Source organism: Lycium barbarum, chromosome 8 (assembly GCF_019175385.1).
Source record: "Lycium barbarum isolate Lr01 chromosome 8, ASM1917538v2, whole genome shotgun sequence".
Taxonomy (NCBI): domain Eukaryota; kingdom Viridiplantae; phylum Streptophyta; class Magnoliopsida; order Solanales; family Solanaceae; genus Lycium; species Lycium barbarum.
Genome location: NC_083344.1, coordinates 12,366,119 through 12,378,867, shown reverse-complemented (window position 1 = coordinate 12,378,867; position 12,749 = coordinate 12,366,119). Strand labels below are relative to the sequence as shown.

The following is a 12,749-nucleotide window of genomic DNA, read 5'->3' as shown; positions in this document are numbered from 1 at the left end:
TACGCTCAAATTACACCTATTAATGACGTAAAACGGACGTTGTCAAATATAGTAACCCAAACAAGGTTGGGGTCAAATCCCACAGGGAATATGGAGAGAAAAGGATACTAATCGTATGCGATACTAGTCTTTAAAGGCTTTAATCCTATTTTTGATAGTTTGAAATATTTGTTGAATAATGTAATTGAATACTTTGACTAGAATTGTACTTAATGCGAGATAGAGACTAAGGTTGTGTTCCCCAACTTGATTAGATATTATGCTTTAGGTTTCAATGTGATATATTTCTAATGGTTGTTCTATGAATATGCACTTGATCTCTTAAGGACTTCCTAATGTTTCCCAACAGTTAAGCCGTATTTCCTCTTTATGATTCTTCCTAATATAAAAGAGTTGCAATCGAAGAGCGACCAATAATGTCAATTTAGACATGTTCTTATTCCTAAGTTAGTCTATTAAACGAGGGTTAACGCCTCGAGTCATTGTTATTCAATCTTACCAATATTAGCTCTCTTTCCCGAGAAAAGTTAATATAATGGCTTAGGCTAATGCTTGCAATCATTACCCAACGATAACGCACAAAGATAGAATAAATAATAACAACCATTATGCATATATCAATAGTAGAAACCCATTCACATAATATCCATCATGAGACCCACAACCGTAGCGTTAAAATTAGCTACTCATACTTTTTGCTAACAAAGAAAGCTTGAAAGTTAACATAATATACTTACGATGCGAATACAATATGGAATGAAGGTGAAGTTGTTGCTTTAAATGCTCCAACCACTTCTAATATTAAAGACCTAAAGTTAATGCTCCCAAGAGAAATATGAATAATGAATTTAAAACCCTACTTTAAGTATTTATAGGGCCAAAAATCGCGTCATGTTTCTGGACAAAAACACCCTTACGCGGCATCGTTACGGACCGTAACACAGGTTACGGTCCGTCCTTCGGTTCGTCCTTTTGTCAGCATGATGTCACGGCCACTATGCGACGGACCGTAACTTAGGTTACGGTCCGTATCTCCCAGCGGATCATGGCCTCAGTCTTCAGTGGCCAATGCGTTACGCCTCGACGTTACGCCCCGTAACCTAAGATACGGACCGTCCTTCTGGGGCGTAACTTGTGACACTACTTAGGCCACTCTCTGGAAATTTCCCTCAGCTTACGATACACGTTACGGACCGTAACATGAGTTACGGACCGTCCTTCGTAGCGTCACGTACCTCTCTGGTACGGATCACGTTACGGCTCGTAACATGAGTTACGGACCGTCTTTTAGCTCCAAGTTGTCCGTTTTTCAGCATTTTTTATCATTTCCGATCTTTATTCAACTAACCCTATAAAACACAAAAATAACATAAGAAACGATATAAAAACACTTGCGATACCTATCAACGACCTTATTTCAAACGATACCTATCAACGACCTTACCATCATTAATACACCAATGGTAATGCTTCACTCTTTGTGCATTTACCTTAAAAGTCCAAGTGCCATCCTCAGATTTCACCTCAATGACGCTTCCATTTGAGGAAACATTTGCGATTTCAAAAGGACCAGACCACCGAGACTTTAACTTGCCCGGAAAGAACTTTAGGCGTGAATTGTACAACAAGACCAAGTCCTTTGACTGAAAATCCCTTTTTAGGATCTTCGAGTCATGATAGTATTTCATCTTTTCCTTGTACAATGTTGCACTTTCATAGGCATTGTACCTAAATTCATCTATCTCGTCGATTTGAAACAACCTCAGCTTTGTTGCTTCATGCCAATCCATATTCAGCTTTTTCAATGCCCAAAGGGATTTATGCTCAAGCTCAATAGGCAAATGACATGCCTTCCCAAATACCAACTTATACGGTGAAGTCCCAATAGGCGTTTTGAACGCCGTGCGATATGCCCATAAAGCATCATCCAACTTTTTGGACCAGTCAGTGCGATTCACATTGACCGTCTTCGCCAAGATGCTTTTTATCTCTCTGTTTGAGACCTCAACCTAACCACTCGTCTGAGGATGATATGGAGTGGCAACCCTGTGATGCACGCCATATTTTTCAAAAAGATCAGCAAATGGTTTGTTGCAGAAATGAGAGTCACCATCACTAATAATAACTCTAGGAGTGCCAAATCTAGTAAAGATGTTATTTTTTAGAAAGGCATTGACTCTCCAACCATCATTGTTAGGCAAGGCCACCGCCTCCACCCATTTGGAGACATAATCCACCGCAACAAGAATGTATTTCATGCCGTAGGAGCTCACAAAGGGCCCCATAAAATCAATCCCCCATACATCAAAGAGCTCCACCTTAAGAACAAAATTCATCGGAGTTTCATGCCTCCGACCTATTGTGCCTTGGCGTTGGCATTTATCACAAGAACGTGCCAACATATTTGCATCACGATAAATGGCTGGCCAGTAGTAGCCACACTCTAGCACCTTGGCTGCGGTTCTATTTCCACTGTGATGCCCACCAATCGGAGAATCATGACAAGCCTTCAAAATATCCGTCACCTCAGATTCAGCCACACATGTTCTAATCATATTGTCTGCACAAGTCTTGAATAAGTAAGGCTCATCCCAATAATACTGTCGGCAATCTCTCAAGAATTTCTGTTTTTGATATGTTTTCAAATCTTCAGGAACGATGCTAGTTACCAAATAATTGGCAATGTCGGCATACCATGGTGCCACATCATTGGAGATGACCAAATTCATCCGGAAAAGTGTCATCAATATCCAACACATCAATCGGTCTCCCTGGTGCTTCAAGTCTGGAGAGATGGTCAGCTACTTGATTTTCTGACCATTTTCGGTCTTTGACTTCAAAGTCAAATTCCTGTAGCAACAACACCCATCTTATCAACCGAGGCTTAGCATCCTTCTTAGCCATCAAGTAGCGCAAGGCAGCATGGTTAGTGTGAACCACTACCTTGGCACCCAACAAATAAGCCTGGAACTTTTCAAAGGCATAAACAATAGCAAGTAGTTCCTGCTCCGTTATTGTATAGTTCAGTCAAGCTCCATTTAATGTTTTGCTAGCATAATAAATTGGATGCAAGATTTTGTTGAGCCGCTGACCAAGCACAGCGCCAATTGCAAGACCACTGGTATCACACATTAATTCAAAGGGCAGTGACCAATCCGGGGACACAACAATAGGTGCGGAGGTTAACTTCAGCTTCAACTCGTCGAAAGCCTTGATGCACTTTTCGTCAAAATTGAATTTGGACTCTTTTTCCAGGAGTTTGCACATTGGGTTTGCAATTTTGGAGAAGTCTTTGATAAATCTTCTATAAAATCCGGCGTGTCCCACGATACTCTGAACTCCTTTTACTGAAATGGGTGGAGGGAGTTGTGAAATCACATCGATTTTGGCTTGATCAACCTCAATCCCTCTTTCGGAAATCTTATGGCCAAGGACAATTCCCTCATTTACCATAAAATGACACTTCTCCCAGTTGAGCACGAGGTTTGTCTCCTCACACCTTTGTAGCACCCGATCAAGATGGTCTAAACATTCATCGAATGAATCTCCCACCACAGAGAAGTCATCCATGAAGACTTCAAGAAAGTTTTCAACCATGTCAGAGAATATAAACATCATGCATCGTTGGAAAGTAGCCGGGGCATTGCAAAGACCAAATGGCATCCGGTTGAAAGCGAATGTCCCATAGGGACAAGTGAAAGTAGTCTTTTCTTGGTCTTCCAATGTAATGTATATTTGGTTGTACCCTGAGTACCCATCCAAGAAACAATAATAAGACCTTCCGGCTAGCCGATCAAGCATTTGATCAATAAAAGGCATAGGGAAGTGATCCTTGCAAGATGCGGTATTCAGCTTCCGGTAGTCCATACACACTCTCCAACCGGTGACAATTCTTGTTGGAATCAACTCATTTTTAGAGTTAGGGACAACAGTGATGCCCCCTTTCTTTGGCACACACTGGACTGGACTTACCCATGGACTGTTGGCAATCGGATAAACCACCCCAGCATCTAGACACTTAATAATCTCCTTCTTCACCCCCTCTTGCATCGGTGGATTTAATCTTCTCTGATGCTCAACACTAGGCGAACTTTCCTCCTCCAACTATATTCGGTGCTCACAAATTTCGGAGGGAATCCCCCGGATGTATGTAATAGTCCACCCCAAAGCTCTCAAATGCTTCCTCAAGACTGCGATGAGTCTTTTAATTTGGCCCTCATTCAGCAGGGATGACACAATAACTGGGAGGGTAGCATTTTCTCCAAGAAACACATATTTAAGATGGGATGGAAGTTGCTTGAGTTCCAACTTCGGTGGCTCAATAATTGATGGTTTTGCTGGAGGAGTTGTTCGTTTCTCTAAATCAAGAGACAGTTTCTTGGGCTCATAAGAGTAAGACCCCAGACCGGTGAGTGAATTCAATGTCTCAATATATCCCTCCATTTGTTCTGCATCAAAATTCATCAAAATGGCCGATAATGCTTCACCCAAACATTCTTCCTCCATTTTGAATTCTACCGCTTCATCCACCTCATCAACAGAATTTATGACTGAAATACTTTGATAAGGACTAGGTAATTTCATGCCTTTGCTGGCGTGAAAAGTCACCTTCTCATCGTTCACCCGGAACTTGATCTCATTCTTCTCGGAATCCATAAGAGCCCTCCCTGTCGCAAGGAAAGGTCTTCCCAGAATAATAGAAATTTCTTGATCAATAGCACAGTCAAGAATCACGAAATCTGCCGGCAGTAGGAATTCCCCGATTTGAACAAGCACATCATCAACTACCCCCACGGGCCTTTTTATCGATCTGTCAGCCATCTGCAACCTCATGGTAGTTGGCCTTGGCATCCCTAGTCCCGATCTCTTGAAAATTTCCAGGGGCATAAGATTTATGCTAGCCCCGTTATCACACAAAGCCCTGGCAAAATCCTGCTGCCCTATGGTGCTTGGAATTGTGAATGCTCCAGGATCTTCTCTTTTTTGCACTGTGGTCTTGGAAAGAATAGCACTAACGCGATGAGTGATACCCACAGTGTCGTGTTTCAATGGCTTCTTCTTCTTTGTTAAGAGATCCTTCAAATACTTAGCAAAGCCAGGCATTTCTTGGACAGCGTCTATGAAAGGAATGTTCATCGTCAACTGCTTGAGTTGATCATAAAATCGCAAGCACTTGTCATCTTCTGTTTTTCTCACTAGCTTTTGAGGGAATGGCGGTGACGATTTGAACAATTGGCTCAAAGGGCGAAGAGCGCCAGAAAGTTTTGCCTTCCCCTTTTCCTGTTTTTCTCCTTGTGCCTTGAGATTATCAAGATTCTGCTCCTCTTCAGCTATAATAGGGACTTCCTCCTCTGCTTCTACCTCCACAATATCATCAGACACATCAGGCTGCGCTTCTTCTTCAACAATTGGCTCAAGATCAATCACCTTTTTATTAGCACCTTGAAGTATTTTTCCACTTTTGGTACTAAGAGCAGCTACATGCTCCACAGTGTTTACTCCACTACCTTTTGGATTTGGAACTGTATCACTTGGTAGTTGTCCACGTTGAGGAGTATGCACTTCTCTGGAAAGGTTTCTGAATTGCGATTCAAGCTTCTGAATGGAAGCTGAATGAGATAGTTGAACCTGAGACATTCCCTTGATTGTGCTCTCTGTTCTGTCCTGATTCATTAGCATTTTCTGCATCATACTTTTCAGTTCCGCAGAATCATTAGTAGTGTTGCCAGCAGAGTTGCTAGCTGAATTGTCTCTCCATTATTGGGAATTTGATGCTTGCCCCCTAGGTGGAATGTAGGGGTTCGAGCTCTTGTTGCCATAATTATTGTTGTTGTAATTCCCTTGATTTGGATTTCCCTGATCATTTCTGCTATAATTGTTCCCTTGAAATTGTTGTTGAGGCTTTTTCCATGGGTGATGGCCTGGACCTTGATAATTTTGCCTTTGATAGCCCCCTTGCGAGTTGTTGACATAATTAGCATGTTCATACTGTTGTTGCCCATCTTGGCACATCCCTTCAGGGACTTGATACATGCCCTGAGGAAGAGGTGGTAACTCCTCCACAACATTTACCCCTTGTGCATCCTTTTCTGCCAACTTCTTTGATAATAGATCCACCGTGGTTTACAATTGAGCAAAGGCATGATCTCTCTCATGGTTTTCTTTTACAACGACAGCTAGTGATGGACTACCATAAGAGACGCTCTCACTATCAGTTGAATGTCAAGCTTGATTGTGGGTGGTGAGTTTATCAGCAAGCGGGTGATGGCGATAAATGACTTGTCCATGAAGCATCCTCCTGCGGCAGTATTGACAGCAATCTGATTCATTGTGTCTAAGCCCTTGTAGAATTTCTCCGTGAGAATAGCATCCGGAAACCCATGAGTTGGAGATTGAGCTAGATAATACTTGAACCGCTCCCATGCAGAATATAATTGTTCCCCCGGCAGTTGTTTGAACTCAAAGATCTTATCTCGAAGTTCAGCCTTTTTACTCGGTGGGAACCACTTCTTCAGAAATGTGTTGGCCAGCTCGCTCCAGGTATGGATAGAATTGCTGGGAAGCTTTTCATACCATTCCCTTGCTTGGCCAGCCAAGGAATATTTGAAGACCCGTAATCGCAGTGCATCAGCAGAAACAACACCTTGGGATTGTTGAGTACATGTGTGCAGGAAGTTCTTAAAATGTCGAAGTGGACAATCCTCTGAAGAATTTCGGAAATAACCTTCAAGTTGTCCGTTTTTCAGCATTCTTTATCATTTCCGATCTTTATTATACTAACCCTATAAAACACAAAAATAACATAAGAAACGATATAAAAACACTTTAATACAAGCAACACTTCTAGTTACAAAGGTATAAAATGTGCCAAAATTCACGGCACATCATTGTCTCTTATCTTTTTTGTTCTTCTTTGGGAGCGAGAGCTTTTGCTAGTGGATATGAGAAACCACTATGGGTTCTAGATATTTATTCTTAATTTTCTGTATTTATGAATTATGTGTAATTGCTCTCTTATTGAGGAGTTACAAAGATTTTTGACTTACCTGTCTTTGCTTATAGGTATGGTACATAGCTCTCATTTGCAATATTGAAATACTTTTCAAAATCATTTGACTTGGGTGCAAATAATGGATATATTGAATTCGGGCATACAATTGCACGGGCAGCTTCATCTAATTTCATTCCATTACTAAAGGATTTGTGTATTACGGAAAATACTCAATCAAAAGATATTGAGCAAGAGCTGCAAAGCTACAATGCAATATATCTTTCCAACTAAACATCAATTTAACTTTTTTTTTAAAGGGGGATAAACAAGGAATTAAGTAAATTGGTAGTGCATGCTTTTCGTCTTCGTCGTCTTGGTTATTATTGTTGTTGTTATTATCATCATCGTCAGTTAGTCGGTCACTTTTCTCTCTCTAAGATCGATGAGGGAATGTTTAATGTTTGGCTATTGTTTGGTTGATTAGGGGTTAATATTTTAGTGGGTTGGGTTAAAGTTGGATCGGGTCAAAAAATGGGCATTTGGAGCGTTCGGATATTTCTTTTAAAAGAGACGTATGTTTGAAAAGTTTAATAACGGGAGGGTATTTTTGACCCAAAATAAGTTCGGAGGATATTTTTAGCCCTTTTTCCAAAGTAGAGAGATATTTTTGACCCTTTTTCTGCATCCGTCCAGTTTTACTTGCGCCAAATAGATGCTCAGTTTTAGCTGTCCGATTTAAAAAATCAAGAGATAATTTATTCATACATATTTTACTTTTATTACTAATTATTGAGTTGGAAACTTCAAGAAGTTGTTATTGGTTGTATAATTTTTAAATTATTTATTTATTTCAATTAGTTACTTAGCAAGAATTAGGAGGTGCTTTAATCAATGGAAAAGGGTCAAATATACCCCTTTACTTTATTTTAATAGATGACTTTATCCTCCGTTAGTGAAAGTGAACAAACATACCCTGGCCATCAACAAAGTTAACACCCGTACCCCTATTTGGATGGAAAATCCCAAATCAAATTAAGGGCCCGTTTGGCCATGAACATTTTTCACTTTTTCCCGGAAAACGTTTTCACTTTATTAGAAAAATCAACGTTTGGCCATGAAAATTTCAAATACAAAGTTGTGTTTGGAATTTGAAAAACACCAAAAAACTTTTTTTCACTTTTTTTCACTTTCAATACATTCAAACAACCAAATATTCTTTGCAAAAACTATAACGAAACACAACTCCAACTTCAAAATACCAAATAATGTGAAACATATTTTCATGGACAAACGCCTACTAAATTACCCAATTTTAAATAATTGCCCGATTACTTTAACGATCCGACCCGTCCTGACCCAGTCCCGATTTCATCTTCTTCTCCAAGAAGAATGTTCAAAAAAATTGAGCCAATCTCCTCTAATTCTCAATCAAATGAGCTCAAATTTGAGATGTAACTTAGTGTCACGATCCAATTCAGCTAAGTCGCGTGGGCACCTTCGTTTCCCACCTCGGTAGGCGAACCCTCAACCCAATGATGGTAAAAACACAAGCAATTAATTAAATAAGCAGAAGAGATAAAACCACGTAAGTCTGATGATAATAATTTAGAAATATGCGAAAGTAAGGAAAATACACCTTAGAGTTTGGTCTAATCTATACAAAAGCATCTAACTAGAATATACAAGTCTGGAATATCAATAATACATCAAGTCTGATTATGTCTCGGAATAGAAAATAAGACATAAATAAAGAAGAATCTTCAAGGCAGCGGACATCTCGTGCTCACTCTGTAGACTCTAAGCAAATCTCAGAGCGACTATCAGCCGCGAGAAACAGAGGTAGATCCCACTTGGAATTATGCATTCATAAAAAAATGCAACAAGTGCAGGTTAGTACAAAACCAAAGTACTGGTAGATATCATAGGCCGACTAAGTTTAGCTAACATAATCCAGACAATGAAGTAAGACAAACAGGTGAAACATCAAGCATAAGTTAAACACAAATCAGAAACCAAGTAAACGTCATCACCTAGGTTATAGCATTTAAACCCAAGTGTGCCAAATCTCAATATAATTAGTCCGAATCCGAATAACATCAGTATATCAACAGATCATCAACACAAAGCCATAGTGCAATGCAATGCAATAATGTATGATATGTGATTGCAATGCAATGTTGTGCACACGTGTACTCCGGACGGAAGTATCGACGTCTCGGTAGCACAACTCACGAGGGACCCACGGATTCCATGCACCTCACAGTCCGGCGAAAACCTGGATACCGCTACCTCACGATCCCAGCACAAATCTTGGGAATCGCTACCACACAACCACGATTCTGGGACAACCATCGGATATCGATCCTCACGTCACTCTCATCCAACTGAGGCCAACTCATCACAGTGTTTCCTCAAATATCATCAATGTATCAGCAATATATCATGAAGGATGAGAATGCATGAAATGTATGAGTTCAACATCAATGATCAAATCAATATCATAAATACCAAGCATAGGTACACCAACAATATCATAAAAAGGTTGCAGAAGCCATATAGAACACTATCCTCGTATCAAAAAGTGAGGTATCACAATATCATGAACAAGATATATCAATAGTATCCAATATCTACTATCACTATACGGCATCAAGCCAACAACAATAGGACAAATCAGACACAACACAACGGGGTGGCTAGGCCCAATCACACAAGAGGGCCCAACCTAAGATAATATCCAACTCAACTTCATGCCCGAAGGTTTACATGCTTTCTACGACAATATTATCTAAATATATGCTTCACTAAATGAAGTCTCACCATAGGGTAAACTGTAACCTATCTGGGAGGCCGAACAACAATAGCATCAACAATCACTCTTTAGCCTTTCCTTTCCTTTGAGCCTTGAGATCAAGAAAGTCTAAGCATATTTGAATCATGGAATTAGAATCAAGAAAAACATCAAAACCAACCTTACTTCTATCAAGACCCAAATCCCCAACCTATGGAATATGGTTTATGAACTAGAAGGGTGAAATTAGGGATCTAAAGGTCCCAACATAAAATTAAACCTCTAGGTGATCAATTCCCATCATTAGAAAGCTAGAATAATCAACAATTCATTCGATTTCAGATTCTAGGTAAAACTCCCAAATTTGGGTATAAATCCTAACTTCTAATTCCACAATTTAGCCTTTAATTATGAAAAAAATTATTGAATAAAGGATTCTAATCATCAATTCAATGCTTAAAGAAGCTAACCCAACCAAAAAATCATGATTTAGAAGCCTAGAAAGAATATTCATCAAACCCACTTTTAATCTTCCATCATTAATGAACTAACAAGGAAAAGGGATTCATAGATGATTATGGGTAATGGTGTCACGACTCGGCTAGGGCCGTGACAGGTACCCGGGGCTAACCACCGAGCACCACTCGTTCTATTACTCATTCTGCGTATAGTCATATTTATTATGCTCATAATCGTAGGAAAACCATTTTCATTTGAAACATATTTACCTTTATATACATAAGCCCTTTGGCTATCAACATAATACATATATACATGTGGAAAATCGTGAGACCATACTACCCACACATACGTATCTACGAGCCTCTACTAGAGTACTAGACATATGGACGGGACAGGACCCCGTCGTGCCCAAAACATATATGTACACAAAACAGTAAATCAATGGCACCTCCGGAATAATGGAGTGCTCTCAAAAGTCTGCTTATCGACTTCTATAAATCTGGTTCGCCTCCCTGTCTACCTATGGGCATGAACACAACGTCCAAAGAAAACGGACGTCAGTACGAATATTGTACTGAGTATGTAAGGCATGAATGAAATGAACATAATAGAGAAATCATAAGACATAAGATGAAGATACAACCTGCGTAATTTTTAAGGGTGGATACCTTTCATGCCTATATCATATATAATCATAGTACATGTATCATCATAGCGCATACATCATCACATCATATATATATCATAGTACCGTATCTGCTCATACACATTAAACATTATCCGTATTCGGCCACGTAGTGGTTCGACAATATCACATACATGTCCTCCGGGCTTTTTATATATTTGAATACATAGTAGCTAGTATCATACCCGACCATATAGGTTCGGTGTCTTACGTACCCAGCTATAATAAAGCTTGGTATTATGCGTACCTGGCCCTACCAAGGCTCAAACCATCTATCAGAGAAAAAAGAACGAACGTCCATACCTGGCCCTACCAAGGCTCAGTGGTATCCGTACCTGGCCCTACCAAGGCTCAGTGTTATCCGTACCCAATTGTAGTGGTGCGCGCGCATTATATATATATATATATATATATATATATATATATATATATATATATATATATATATATTCTACCCGGCCATATAAGCTCGGGGTTTCATAATAGTCATACATAGGCACATATACATAAAAGCCCATAAACATCTTTAGCGTCATCACTATTATCATCGTCATCATTATCATCATCACCATTATCGTCGTCATTATCATGTATGCATATATGTATAAACTGCCCGACCATATAGGTACGGTGCGATAATCATTAGCCTGCGTCCAGGCCTCCCGCGTCCGGGGTACCATCTCATGACGCCCACTAGTGGTGTCTGCCCATGCCATCTAAACATGGTGTATACGCTGCCCGCCTTAGCGGTGTCTGCCCGGCCATATAGGTGCGGTGTAATATCATCATTATATACTCATCATAATGCATGCATAGAACTCAAAGACAGTTATACTTTATCGGGGTGACATAAGGTCGTGAACCCCCGATTCCATTATGGAGCATTCATAAGCATTCTGCCCCACCTTGAAGGAATTAGCATATAAGGTGAGTGTATACAATGAATAACATCAATAGATCGTAGTTAACATCATTAGCTTGCAGCAACATTATATTCGTGAACTCTAGAATCTTTGGACTTAAGCTTATCATCATCATGTTCATAATATCTCTTATTTTTAACTCATTTGGCTATTCATGAACATAAACTCTTAGTTTTCCGGAATGTAGGAAATTCATGGAGAAGTAGGGAAAATAATATCATAGGAATCATTAGCTTCGTAGGAATGTCATATCATGAGCTTGAGGACTTCTAGACTTAGATTCATCATCAGTATTGTCATGCTCGTAACGTATCTCTTTTCTTTATCTTGTATGAAGCTCTTTATAGTCGTAGACTCATAATTTCCGATATGTAGGACATTCATGGAAAGATAAGAGGATTCATGACTTAGAAACAAGGGACTAGCCTTACATAACTTTTCCTTTAGCTATTCTACCGCTTGATCGTTCTCCTTCAATGCTCATGTTTCTACCTTCAAGGGAGTTCGCATTAACATTAGCTAAACGATTATATGAACGTGCTTACTAAAGCTAGAGAAAATTGGGCAGCATTTCCTTTGTTTATACGACTTTCCCCATATTATCTTTCAACTCCCAAACATCTATAATAACATTCTCAACATTATAACTAACAATCTTCATTCATCTACATTATCCACATTTCACAACTTCACTTCAATTCTCCCATAATCATGGTCATAGTACACTATTACATTCATTCATATACAATGTCTACCCCATGTTCTTAACATCATTTATAACATAACCATAATCACAACACATCAAGAATCATGACTCAACCTAAAAAATGACACTATTCCCACATTCGTGACCCATTTTCTATATCCTTCTACAATCCAAGTGTTTCAAATTTTCAA

General features: G+C 39.5%; 1 non-coding gene across 1 annotated transcript; it reads left to right on the top strand.

Annotated features, from left to right (window-relative positions):
- Positions 1–6,375: 6,375 nt before the first annotated feature.
- LOC132608465 (small nucleolar RNA R71) lies at positions 6,376–6,482 on the top strand. Its single transcript, XR_009570384.1, has one exon. It is a non-coding gene; the product is annotated as a small nucleolar RNA R71 (small nucleolar RNA).
- Positions 6,483–12,749: the final 6,267 nt, after the last annotated feature.